This window comes from Rana temporaria, chromosome 1 (genome assembly GCF_905171775.1).
Source record: "Rana temporaria chromosome 1, aRanTem1.1, whole genome shotgun sequence".
NCBI classification, from domain to species: domain Eukaryota; kingdom Metazoa; phylum Chordata; class Amphibia; order Anura; family Ranidae; genus Rana; species Rana temporaria.
Window position 1 is genome coordinate 505,674,640 of NC_053489.1, and position 13,071 is coordinate 505,687,710.

General features: G+C 41.2%; 1 pseudogene; it reads left to right on the forward strand.

Moving 5' to 3' along the window:
• Positions 1-2,055: 2,055 nt before the first annotated feature.
• Positions 2,056-2,793, forward strand: LOC120924990 (annotated as a pseudogene).
• Positions 2,794-13,071: the final 10,278 nt, after the last annotated feature.

The window sequence follows — 13,071 nt, forward strand, 5'->3', positions numbered from 1 at the left end:
TGAGGAAGCTGCATAACTGCTTAGGTTATCCTGGCAGAGCACAGCAGAGGAATCAGATGACCATCCAGTACTGCAGCTAGCCCATGCCCCCTGGATAATTTTTGTGTGACCTAAAAGTAAATGCATTGCATTTGTTACTAAAACATGTATATTTTATAAACAGTTGTCTTAATATTGTGTGACCTGAAAATTTTGAATTACTATTTTGGAAGTACCAATTGTTTCTCCAGGGTCTCTGCTTTCTGAAAATATCTAATGTTTAGGGGCTTTAACTATACTTCAGGATCTTTTAAGCATTTGTCCAAAAAAAAAGAAGAAAACAAAATGACTTTGTTAGCAAAAGGGTTAACAAAACAGGGTATTTTTAATCAGGCCCTTTAAGTCACATTTATGGACCCTCATTCTGGTGAACAGTATTATTTTTATTTATTTTTATTTAACATCAGTGCATTCGCTTAAAGAGGAAGTAAAGCTGATTTTTTTCATACAAAAAAAAAACTGCAAGAGAAAGGCATAATAAGCTAGTATGCATAGCATACTAGCTCATTATTAATGACTTACCTAAAATCGAGGCCCCCTCCGCGCTTCTCGTTCCCCTCCTCCGCCGCCACCATGTCCCCTCCGCGCTTCTTATGGGTATCACCGCTCAGGCAGGTATCACCGATGTGATTGGCCAGAGCAGCGATGATGTCACTCCCGCGCATGTCCGTGGGACGGCACAATCCCACACATGCGTGCAGGACCGGCATAATACCAGCATGATCCCAATCAAAATGCCAGAATGCTCAGTGCGCCTGTGCCGTTATCTACGGCGCACATGCGCCGTAGACATTGGAGCAGTGTTTTCTGCAAATATCTCCTTAACCATGTAGGTTAAGGAGACATTTCTTGCATCTACAGGTAAGCCTTAATCTAGGCTTAGCTGTAGGTGCAATTTGTCAGAGTGGGTTTACAACCACTTTAACCTCCCTGGCGGTATGATTCTTTCATAAAAAACATGCTAAAAGCGGTACCATTATTTGCAAGGAAATTTGGCGTTTTATATTGTAGGTCTGTAATTTTTAGAAATAACTCACTTAAATCTGACCAAACAAGATTCTAATAGGCATCCCGTGTATTACATTTTTTTAAAAACAAAATTATAAATTATAATATAATAAATAATTATAAATAATTATAACAAATAATAATATAATTATAATAAAAATTATTCAATAATGTAATCAAATCAAAATCACTGAAATTTGCTCAGTTGCAGAATTGTCGCTGTCATTACTTTTATTTTTTTATGACGAATTTCCCCACAAATCGCTATCGCACAATTCTGCAAGTGATTATAATTTATTATCGCTGTTTTTTAGCTGATCTAAAACTATTTTTGACATAAAGGGACACTTTTGGTTGCTATGGACAATCTACAGTTTGCAGGGAGAAAAAAAGGTTTTTATTATATAAAATGACATGCAGGACACTGGGCAGACCACTAGGGACAGGGGGGGTGTGTTTTTTTTACATACAGTACTGTAATCTATAAGATTACAGTATACTGTGTGTATAGTGTTTGTTTACGTTTTTGAATTTGGCGCCGTTCTCCGTCCCCGTGCGTCGTAACGTCGCAGGGAACGGAGATCGGCGTCACACGGAGGCACTATGTGAATCGAGCGAGGTCCCGCTCGCTCACACAGCGCGGTGGCATCGCTGGATCCAGGGACAAGGTAAGTAAAAAGTGCCTGTGGATCTAGCGAGGCAAGCCCGAGACTGACTCGGGGTTACCGATAGTAGCAAGAAAATCTAACCCCGTGTCAGTCTCGGGAAGACCGCCAGGGAGGTTAAGCTGTAAAACTGGAGAGTTAACAATTGAGTTAAAGGAATCAGTTTTAAAAGACACAATCAACTGAGAAATGGTTTCACAAATTATAGTCATTACCAGAAGCAGGTTGAGAGTCTTTTCAGTTAACTCAACCTAGGATGTATAAAAGGACTAACTGAGTGGCCATGCTGTTGCTAGCTCTGAGAAGCGACTGGTTGAGTTGAGGTCTCGTGTGGTTTGGCGCCATGGTGAAAATGACAGCGGATCTTATCGAGCAGGCAGCGCAGTACACAAATGTCATGTGGTACTGGGAGCTGGACCTGCGGGGGTACAAAATCCCAGTTATTGAGAACCTTGGGGCCTCACTGGACCAATGAGATAAGGAAGGTGGATGGATTTCCTTTATGAAGAGGCCTAAGACTTTATTATTGAACAACAACTGGATATGTCATATAGGAGAAGGTCTTGAGCGGATATTGCCTAATTTAAAAAACTGATTCTCACCAACAACAGTATCATGGAACTGGGTGACTTGGACAATGTATCTACTTTTAAAAACCTCACCTATCTCAGTCTGTTGAGGAATCCAGTCATTAACAAGTGAAATTACAGACTGTGGTCTTCAGACTTCCACAAATCTGTGTGTTGGATTTCCAGAAAATCAGACAAAAAGAGTGAGAGGAGGCAGCGAGTATGTTCAACGGCAAGCGGGGTGGATGATGATTGCCAATCGATCAAAAACATTCACACTGGGTGCAGGCTTAGCAAAGAAGAAGAAAACTGGACCTTTTCCCGGGGACGCAGAAGCTATTAAGAATGCCATTGCCAATGCTACCACCCTGGCAGAAGTAGAAAGACTCAAAGGCCTGTTGCAGTCTGGTCAGATTGCTGGCAAGGACCGTACACTTGGAAATGAGGTATTGATTTCAGAGAAAGCTGATGATGAAGAAATGGAGGAAGAGATGGTTGCTAATGGGTCCTAAACTGTTAATTGCTTTGTGTTCATTGTAAATGTTCTCCTGTAAACTTTACTACTATAATAAAAGCTTTTTTTGTATTTAAAAAAAAAAGACTAACTGAGTATCAACAAAGTCCCTAAATGTAAAGACACTATTCACTAAGGTGATAAGATGTCTATTAAATGCTAAGTCAAACATTGGATCTTTTATGAAAGAAAACATCATATGAAGTTAAGAGGCCCCTGTAGACAAGGAAAAACTGTGCAGCTTAAAAAAAAATTTAAATCTTGCAAATGTTATACCTGTAGGCCATTTGAGCCCTCCAAAAGTGTGGCCAGAATTGTCCCACCATGAGATGTATTCCTTTGTGTCCTATTGCTAGGACACTGAATTTGTTGAAAGCTCACCCCTAACATAATTGGAGCAAGAATGCTTCCTAGTTTTAAACCCTGCATATGTGCAGGTAGCTCTCTTCTGCCAGAGCATCACTGAGAACAACAATTCTCTATTGTAACACATGGAAGAGAGACAGAGGGGAGTGCATTCTAATGCCCCATACAGACGGTCATTTTTTGTGATGAAAAAAAAATGACGTTTGAAGTGATGAAAAAAAACGACATTTTTGAAACTTCATTTTCAAAAACGATGTAGCATACACACCATCATTTTGAAAAATGATGAACAAAGTGACGGCACTCTAAAGGGGAAGTTCTATTCGCCTTGAGGCTGCTTTTAGCTGGTTACTTGTTAGTAAAAGATGATTCGTGCTTTTTTGTCTGTTACATCGTGATGAATGTGCTTACTCCATTATGAATGGTAGTTTTACCTCCCGTCTCAAAACTTGCTTCTGGGCATGTGCGGGTTTAAAAACGTCGTTTTGCCCACACACTATCATTTTCATTGACACAAAAAATGACATTTTGAAAAACGACACAAAAAATTTGAGCATGTTCGAATTTTTTTTTTGTCATTTTTCAGAAGACATAAAATGACATTTTGCCCACACACGATCATTTTAATTGACATTTTTAAAAATGTCATTTTATTTCATCACAAAAAATGACCGTCTGTACGCGGCATAAGAGTAGCCTCTTTATCATTGCAAGTGCAAAAGTATCATCTTCTCAACTGATAGTGTGGTTGTCACTGCATATGCATGTAAAACAGCATGTATGTTTAGGTATTAACTGCACCTCTACTGCTGTAACCCAATCTCCAATTCTCTGTGTGGTCCGGCACAGAGTCCTCTATTTAAAGGGAGAGCAGCTGTGTGGATTTCCTCAGTGTTTCTGTGTAATAGCATGGGGTACAATACAATTGTGTATGGAACTCAAATGCTAAAAGAATACTCAAAGTATACTTTATTCTATGTAAAAATGAAAAACTCTGGCGCTGTCTAATGGGCTGGGAGGGAGAACTGCAGCAGTACCTGTGCATCTGATCCTAACAGAAAAAGTGATAATAAAAAAAAGAAAAAAAAGTGTGATAGCTGCGCTGTGGGGGAAGGGATAGATAAGGGAAGGGGAAGGGAAAAAGGGGGGTAAATGGATTGTGGGTGAACTAAACAGTGAAAAAGAGGTAGCTGAATGGTACTGAAATTAACAATACAGATAAAAGTGCAGTGAACGAACACCTATAATCCTGCAATGGTTAGCAGTGAAGGCACATAGTATAAATGCTACTACATATACAAACACCCAAAACTGCATATAATAACGTGAAAAAATGGTGCAAAATATCAAAAATCACACATGTGATAAAGTTCTGTAAATAGATTAAGACCAGATCTAAAAGTCCAGTAATTGCTCGACAGAGCAGTGTCTAGATGAAACACCTCCACCCAAGATGCAGCATGCCAGATGAAATCTTCAGTGATTGCACCTCTGAGTGTACTAGCAGCTCACCTCACGGTTGTTTGTCCAAACAGCTAGCAGAGACACTGGTCAAAGCTGTATAAGTGGGCTGATAAACACCTCCTCCTAGTTCCTAAGACATCTCTCAGCAGCCAATGTGTGTCATGGAAAAGAGAAGATATATGCAATGCATATAGCGTGACACTGTGAGGGAACCTCAGAAAAGGTGAAGTCTTGAGATAATGCACTCACATAAAAAAAGAGACAGCGGGCATCAATCCACGAGTGCCGAACTCGTATCCCCCTCAGAGTGTCAGCTATACAGGTGAGAGTGTATTCTGATCTTCATACGTCCAAATGGCAAGGCTCAGTGTATCATAAGGACATTTGGAAGAACGAAAAAGAGACCATGGCGTAACTCCATACAATAGATACATTTAATAAAAGCAGATAAAAAACTCACATTAGGGCAGTGAAGTGAAGTAAAACATCCACGAGCACTGAACTCGTACTAAAACCTCAGACTCTGTCTGTACCCGGTGCTCCAATCCCGACGCGTATCGTCATGTCACGTGACTTCATCATTCTATGTGTTTCTAATCAGATAATTTGCTGCTTTATCAGGAATAATGATGAGCTTTATGCTCGAACATGAGTTTGACTTGAACATTGGCTGTTCGCCAATTCGCGAACGGCGAACAATATGGGGTGTTTGCGGCAAATTTGAAAAGCCGTGGAACACCCTTTAAAAGTCTATGGAAGAAATTTAAAGTGCTAATTTTAAAGGCTTATATGCAAGTTATTGTTTGGGGACCTGGCACCTGCCCCAAGGGACATGTATCAATGCAAAAAAAGTTCTAAAAACTGCATTTTTTTCGGGAGCAGTGATTTTAATAATGCTTAAAATGAAACAATAAAAGTGAAATATCCCTTTAAATTTCATACCTGGCGGGTGTCTATAGTATGCCTTTAAAGTAGCGCATGTTTCCAGTGTTTATAACAGTCTCTGCACAAAATGACATTTCTAAAGGAAAAAAAAGTCATTTAAAACTACTCGCGGCTATAATGAATTGTTGTGTCCCAGCAATACAGATAAAAGTCATTGAAAGTCATTGAAAAACAAATTGTGTGGGTCCACCCAAATTTCATTATCAGGCTCTTCAGGTCTGGTATGTATATTAAGGGGAACCCTGTACCAAATAAAAAAAATGGCCTGGGGTTCCCCCCAAAAATCCATACCAGACCCCTCATGTCTGGTATGGATTTTAAGATGAACTCCGCGCCAAAATGAAAAAAAAATGGTGTGGGGTTCCCCCCAAAAATCCATTCCAGACTCTTATTCAAGTAGGGAAGTCCCCATGTTGATGGGGGCAAGGGCCCTTATGCCCACAACCATTGCCCAGTGGTTGTGGGGGTCTGTGGGTGGGGGGCTTATCAGAATCTGGAAGCCCACTTTAACAAAGGGGACCCCCAGATCCCACCCCCATATGAATTGGTAACAGGGTACATTGTACCCCTACCATTTCACAAAAAAAGTGTCAAAATGTTAAAAAAAAGCACACACACCAAGTTGGGCCTCCCAGCTCATGCTCATGGTAGAGTACAGGAAGGGAGAGAGGAAGCAGCAGATGGTGACAACAAAGGATAGTCAGGAGATAGCCAAAGGTCAGGGCCACAAGCAGGTAAGGATAGTCAAAGAGCACACCAAGGTCAGGATATGAAGCAGACAAGGATAGTCAAGAACAAGCCAAGATCGGTAGCTAGAATCAGACGTAGAACACACAACAAGGAGCACACGGAAGCCAAAGACACAATATTGATCAGCAGGGCTGGCTTGCAGTGCACAGGTTAATATAGTGTTCCCTGATAGGGCCTGGGGTGGAGCCATGCTTTGAGGAGAGATTACTTAAGCAGCCAGGTGAAGGGTGGCTGGTCTCTCAAGCTAAACATATGGGGAGAGGTAAACTGACAGACAAACATTACTGTGGATCCATGACACTAGCCTAGTATTATTTTTCTCGGAAAAGGGGGCAACTTTTGGTATGAAAAATTTATGGGAAGGGGATTTTCAAATATGAGGTTATTCTCTCTGCACCCACAGCAGAGAATCCATGTAGTGCATGCTTTAGATAAAGCACTTATTAACAGACCATTCTGTATTTGACGGTTTATGTGATTCTTTATATGCAGTTTGTATAATATTTGATCTAAAGTATTTAGGATTAATCCTGTTAAGTTAATTTTCAAACAGTGGAAGTCAAACAAAAACAATGGTTGCTTAGAAGAAAAACATACAGGGTGAGTATTATAAAGAAATTTAGCTCATATTTATAAATGTGCCTGAAGCATTCAACTATTCCTTCTCATATAAATTAGTTTAAGTCAGCATGACTTTTATGAACAATCAAATAGCAATTTAAAAACTGGTGATATTAGCACATGAGAAAATGCTTTCCAGATTAGATTATTTAGATCATAAAAGCAACTTGATTTTTTGTTGCCTAAAGACATTTGAAAAACAGTTGTTTGTAAACTATAGGCTCAGAATATGTATTTATTTCCCCCTTTCATGCAATTAAATTCAGAACTTTCAAGGCAATGATAAATAACAAATAACTGAAAATAAAAATGTTACCCTTCACAGTCTCCACCTGTCAAATGGATTGATTTATAAATATAAAAGGTATTTAATTCAAGGGCAAAGCTAATGAAAAATACTTTTAAACAGGCTCTAGTCATATATTTGATTGTTTTGCGCCTATTTCTTAGTAAGTTGATTCATTGATAGATTGATTGCATTCAGCAACACAAAATGTGATACAAAAAAGATTTCTGATGTTACAAAGGATCAGGTCTTACATCACCTATTTTTGCTGGAGACACAAGTGAATAAAGCACAGTTTATTTTTCTAGATGTTCACCAAACCCATTAGGAAATATGTGAATCCTGAACATAACACCTAAATGCCAAGAACATTTTACAAAAATACAGTTCAGCATAGACCAGGTGTTTTAATAATGTTTAAAAGGCAACATTAAAAAGCCAAAATCCCCTTTAATAACATGTTTGGGGGTGGCTTAAACCTGTTCATGAAGTGGTCCACCTGTAGGATGTACTCCAGCAAGACTGAAATTTAGAAAGGGCAAACTATTGCCACTAAATTACAGTTGCCAATTTTTGTTTGTAAAAAAAAGAAAAGATCTTAATCCACTGGATAAGGGGCTGGTATGATTTATGAGAGGGATACCATGCTACAATAAAAAATAAAAAAAAATGAAATAGGGTCCCACCAGAGAGCCATACAAGACTCGTATCCTGATTTTGAAGGGGGCCTCATGCAGCAAAAAAAAGGCATAGTATTCAGCAAAAAAATCCATACCAGACTTCTATCCAACCCATGTAATCCTTCTATCCAAGCCATTTAATCCATGTTGAGGGCATGCTGCCTGGTATGGTTCAGGAACAGGTAACCTGCTCACCCCGCCCTCCTCTCATTGCCCATAAGGCTGCATGCTCAGATTATAGTCTGGTATGAAATTTGAGTGGACTCCACACTTTTTTTTCTTGCATGGGGTTTTCCTTGAAATCCATCAAAGAATTAAAGGGGACTGTCTTGACATCTATGCCAGGCCTTCCTCAATAATATAGGGCTGATGTTGGTGTATTCTTGGGGGGAACCCCATAGTGTTTTTTTTGTCAGCCCCCATTAACATCTATATCAGATCCTCAGCTAGGATAAATGTCTGGTATATATGAAGGGAATACCCAGCAATTATCGGCAATTTGAATGGCATTGTTTTGTTTGCGAATATCAATTTTTCTGTAGTAGTTTATAAACATTGCACAACTTCATAGGCATTCCACAGGCATGTTATTTAACCACTTACCCACTGGGCACTTGAACCCCCTTCCCAACCAGGCCAATTTTCAGCTTTCGGTGCTCTCGAAATTTGAATGACAATTACTCAGTCATGCAACACTGCACCTATATGAAATTGTTGTCCTTTTTTCACACAAATATAGATTTATTTTGGTGGTATTTAATCACCGATGGGTTTTAAATTTTTTGCGCTATAAAAGAAACAATTTTTTTTTTCGTTTCTGTTATAACATTTTGCAAATTAGTAATTTTTCTTCATAAATGTTTGACAACATTTATACTGCTACATATCTTTGGTAAAAATAACCAAAATTGGTGCATATTATTTGGTCTTTGTGAAAGTTATAGAGTCAACAAGCTATGGTACCAACCTCTGAAAATTGATCACACTGAAGTACTGAAGTACTGACAGACTTTTTCATTTCTTGAGATCCTAACAAGCCAGGAAAGTACAAATACCCCCCAAATTACCCCTTTTTGGAAAGGTATTTAGTAAGAGGCATGGTAAGTTTTTTTGAAGTTGTCATTTTTTCCCACAATTCTTTGCAAAATCAAGATTTTTTTTCATTTTTTTTACAAAATTGTTATATTAGCATGTTATTTCTCACACACAGCATATGTATAGTACAAATTACACCCCAAAATCCATTCTACTACTTCTCCTGAGTATGGCAATACCACATGTGTGAGACTTTTACAATTTTTTTTACACAAAGTTGTCTATTTATACAATAGTTCTAAAACATAACATGTACTTACCAAAAATTACACCCCAAAATTGATTCTCCTACTCCTCCCGAGTATAATGATACCACGTGTGTGAGACTTTTCCACAGCCTGACAACATAGAAAGGCTCAACATGCAGGGAGCACCATCAGGTGTTCTAGGGGCATACATTTCAAATCTAATTTGACTACCTATTACACTTTTGTGAGGCACTGTAGTGGCACTGATGGGCACTGTAGTGGCACTGATGAGCACTGTAGAGGCATGGATGTGGCATGGATGAGAACTGATGTGGCATGGATGAGCATGAATGGGGATGGATGAGTCGTGGATGGGGATGGCTGGGTATTGATGAGTACGGCTCATAGTACACCCTCCCAGAGTTATCAAGTTGCACTGTAGCCCTCATTTGGCTATGGCACGGTCATTAAGTGGTTAAAGGAAATTTCCATTCCATTTAATGTTTTACTTTAAGCATAATTAGTAGCTGCTCCTCACTAAAATAAAGTAAAATAACGGAAAATTTATATCAAATACTTACCGTAATTTTCCTTTCCTGATGGACTCCATGGCAGCCTACGTGTGGGTTAATCCTGCCCCCTCATACCTCATGGGACCCTTCTCCCATAAATCTTTGCTCTGGGTCAGAGGCCATGTTCCATAATTTAGCCTACTCCAGCCACTGGGAGGGAACTCCTGCTGCCATGGAGTCCATCAGGAAAGGAAAATTACGGTAAGTATTTGATATAAATTTTCAGTTTTCCTGACAGACTCCATGGCAGCCTACGTGTGTGAAATAACTAGCCATCCACACCCGGGTGGGCAGAGTGCTGGACAAAAGCTAAAAGGGTTTAATTGGCACCATCAACAGACAAGATATGTAAACCAAAATTAACGAGGCTGGCTCTAGCAGTAGTGTGCCTTCAACGTGTTACTTGAAGACCACAAGGCCGCCTTCCAAATAACTTCTGGAGCCACATGACGTCGCCCATGATTAAGACACACTTCTAGTTGAGTGAGCAGTCACCGTTTCTGGAGGTACCAAGCCCTTGGCTTTGAAGGCCCACTAAATGGCCTGAACAATCCATGCTGTGATATATATCTGGAAGAGGCAAGCATTCCCTTATTCTTCCCATAAAAAAAGAACAAACAGGTGGTCGGTCTGACGGAAAGAAGCTGTAGCTTCAAGATACTGACGCCAAGCTTTTCCAATATCTAAGGGATGAACACTGTAATCCTCGGTAGATCTGAAAGTTGGAAGGGCAGTCTGATTGTCATGAAACACAGATGCCACTTTGGGTTTTAAACCCAACATAGGAATTATAAAGGTTAAAAATGTCTCCTTGCAGCCCAGAGAGCTGATTTCAGAGACCCTCTTGGCCGATGTTATAGCCACCAAGAAGGCAACTTTTAGAGAGAGTCATTTGATAGAGGACCGATCTTCATGTTCCAACTCTCTACCTGAGAAAAAAAGGGGAAGATCCCAATTAGAGAATCTTGTCTTTTTCTGAGGTCTGAGCTTTATTGCTCATCTAAACAACTACTCAGTAAGACTGACAATGAGATCCAAGCCTGATTGTAGGAAGCCCAGGATATCATGTATCTTTGGGTTATTGCAAGAACCTGCAGTGGAAGTGGTGTAGTCTGCAAACTTTTTCCAAATCCTCTGGTAGACCCTGTTGGTGCCTGCTCTAGTGGCATTTAATAATGTGCAGATGGCCCCACTTGGACAGCCTATGGTCTCCAACCTTTCCCTCTCAAGAGCCAGATCATCAGATGTAGATGGGCCAGGCATTGCCCCTTGTGATAGGAGATCTGGTCTGAAGGGTAGATGAACTGGGTCCCGGAAGCCAAGTTGCATCAGCAGCGGAAACCATGGCATGTTCGGCCAGTACAGGACTATTGCCACTATCTCTGCTTCTTCTATCCTGAGCCTCGACAGAAACCAGAGAATGACAGGAACCGGGGGATAGGTATAGGCCCTGTGGAACCGCCAATGGTCTGTCATAGCATATACCCGAAAGCCTGGGGATACCGAGACCTCATGTAGCATCTCTCTAGTCTGAAGTTGCAGAAGAACATTGGAAACTATTCTGTGAGGGAAAATTTCATATGCCTTGGGCTACTTCTGTCAGCCCCTGTTGCTGGCATCTGTAGTGATGGTGACCCAAGACACAGGTGGGATCGAGTGACAATTGAGGAGGTTCCTCTGTTGTAGCCACGAAGGAAGGCTCTCCCGCATGGATGAGATTATTTGGATAGAGTGATCCCGAAGCCCTGGGTTCTACCGCTGAAGGAAACCCTTCTGGAAACCATTTTCCACTGAGCTCACTTTACCATGGGTGTTGTTGCCACCATGGTGCCGATGATCTTTAGACATTGAGAGGCTCTGAGATGAGAGGATGACATTTCAAGCCAAACTCTGTCCCGGATCACTGAGATTTTTCCAGGGGTGCTCTTGATAGCGTTGACGTGTTCCCTGAGGAATACCAGGGACTGCGTAGGATCCAGATGGCTCTTTTTCAGATTCAGAAGCCAAGCAAACTCGAGTAGTGGAGATGACCTTGGATCTGTGGATTAGAAACTGCTCCCTGTCCCGAGATAACAAAAGCAGGTCATCTAGATCAGTGTTTCCCAACTCCAATCCCCAAGGCACACCAACAGGTCATGTTTTCAGGCTTTCCATTATTTTGCACAGGTGATTTGATCAGTTTCACTGCCTTAGTAATTACCACAGCCGTTTCATCTGAGGGAAATCCTGAAAACATGACCTGTTGGTGTGCCTTGAGGACTGGAGTTGGGAAACACTGATCTAGATAGTGATACAGACGGATACCTCTGGTCCTGATCAGAGCCACGACAGCCAACAAAAGTTTTGAAAACACACAAGGCAAGGTTGTAAGCCCGAAGGGGAGACAGATGAACTGCATATGGATTTGATCGACAGCAAAGCAAAGGTATTTCTGGAATTCTGACGCTATCGGAACATGAACATGGAGCATTCTTCAGGTCTATAGACACAAGCCAATCGCCTGGTTAGATTGTTTGACTGATCATGAGTAGTATCTCCCATCTTGAACTTTTTATTGATAAAATATTTCAAGTGGGTTAGGTCTATAACTGGCCTCCAGTAGCCATTTTCTTCAACACCATGAAGAGGGGCGAGTAGACCCATTGAAACCTTTCGTCGGCTGTAACTGGAAATGCAGCGCCCTGAGCCACAAGAGAGTCTGCATAGGACAGGAGAATTCACTTTTTTCTCTTCCGAGAGAGGAAAGGATGCCGACACACTCTGTCTGGGCAGGCGCAATATCATAAAGACTTAGGGGATTCTTGTCCACCGGAAGATGCCCCTCTTGAAAACTTCTGGCCTGAAGGCTATTTTTCCTTCCAGGTCTTCTTGAACTCATGGCCAGGCCTATAGTAGCGAGCATCCCTTGCTCAATCTGAACATTGCCTGGGCTGTGTTCTCTTCTGGTTTAGCAGACAGCGATCCTGGGGAAGGAACCCCCGACTTGCCCCTTTTGGCATGGGTGATGGCACTGTTCAATTTGTTCCCAAAGAGGGACGAACCTTCAAAGGGAATCCTGCACCATGCCTGCTTGAAGGCAGGGGCAGCTACCCATGGGCGCAGCCACAATGTACGCTTAGCCGTGATAGATGACAGCATGATCCGAGCCACCAGGTGAATTATGTTTAGGAAAGCCTCACCCAAAAAAGCCAGCAGCAACCTTAGCCCATGAATAGATGAGCTCCTGGCCAGTTCTTCTGAGATGCTCCTCAGAGAAGCATCCATGTCATCCGACCAGACTTCCATCGCTTTAGAAAGAGCTGTGAGAGC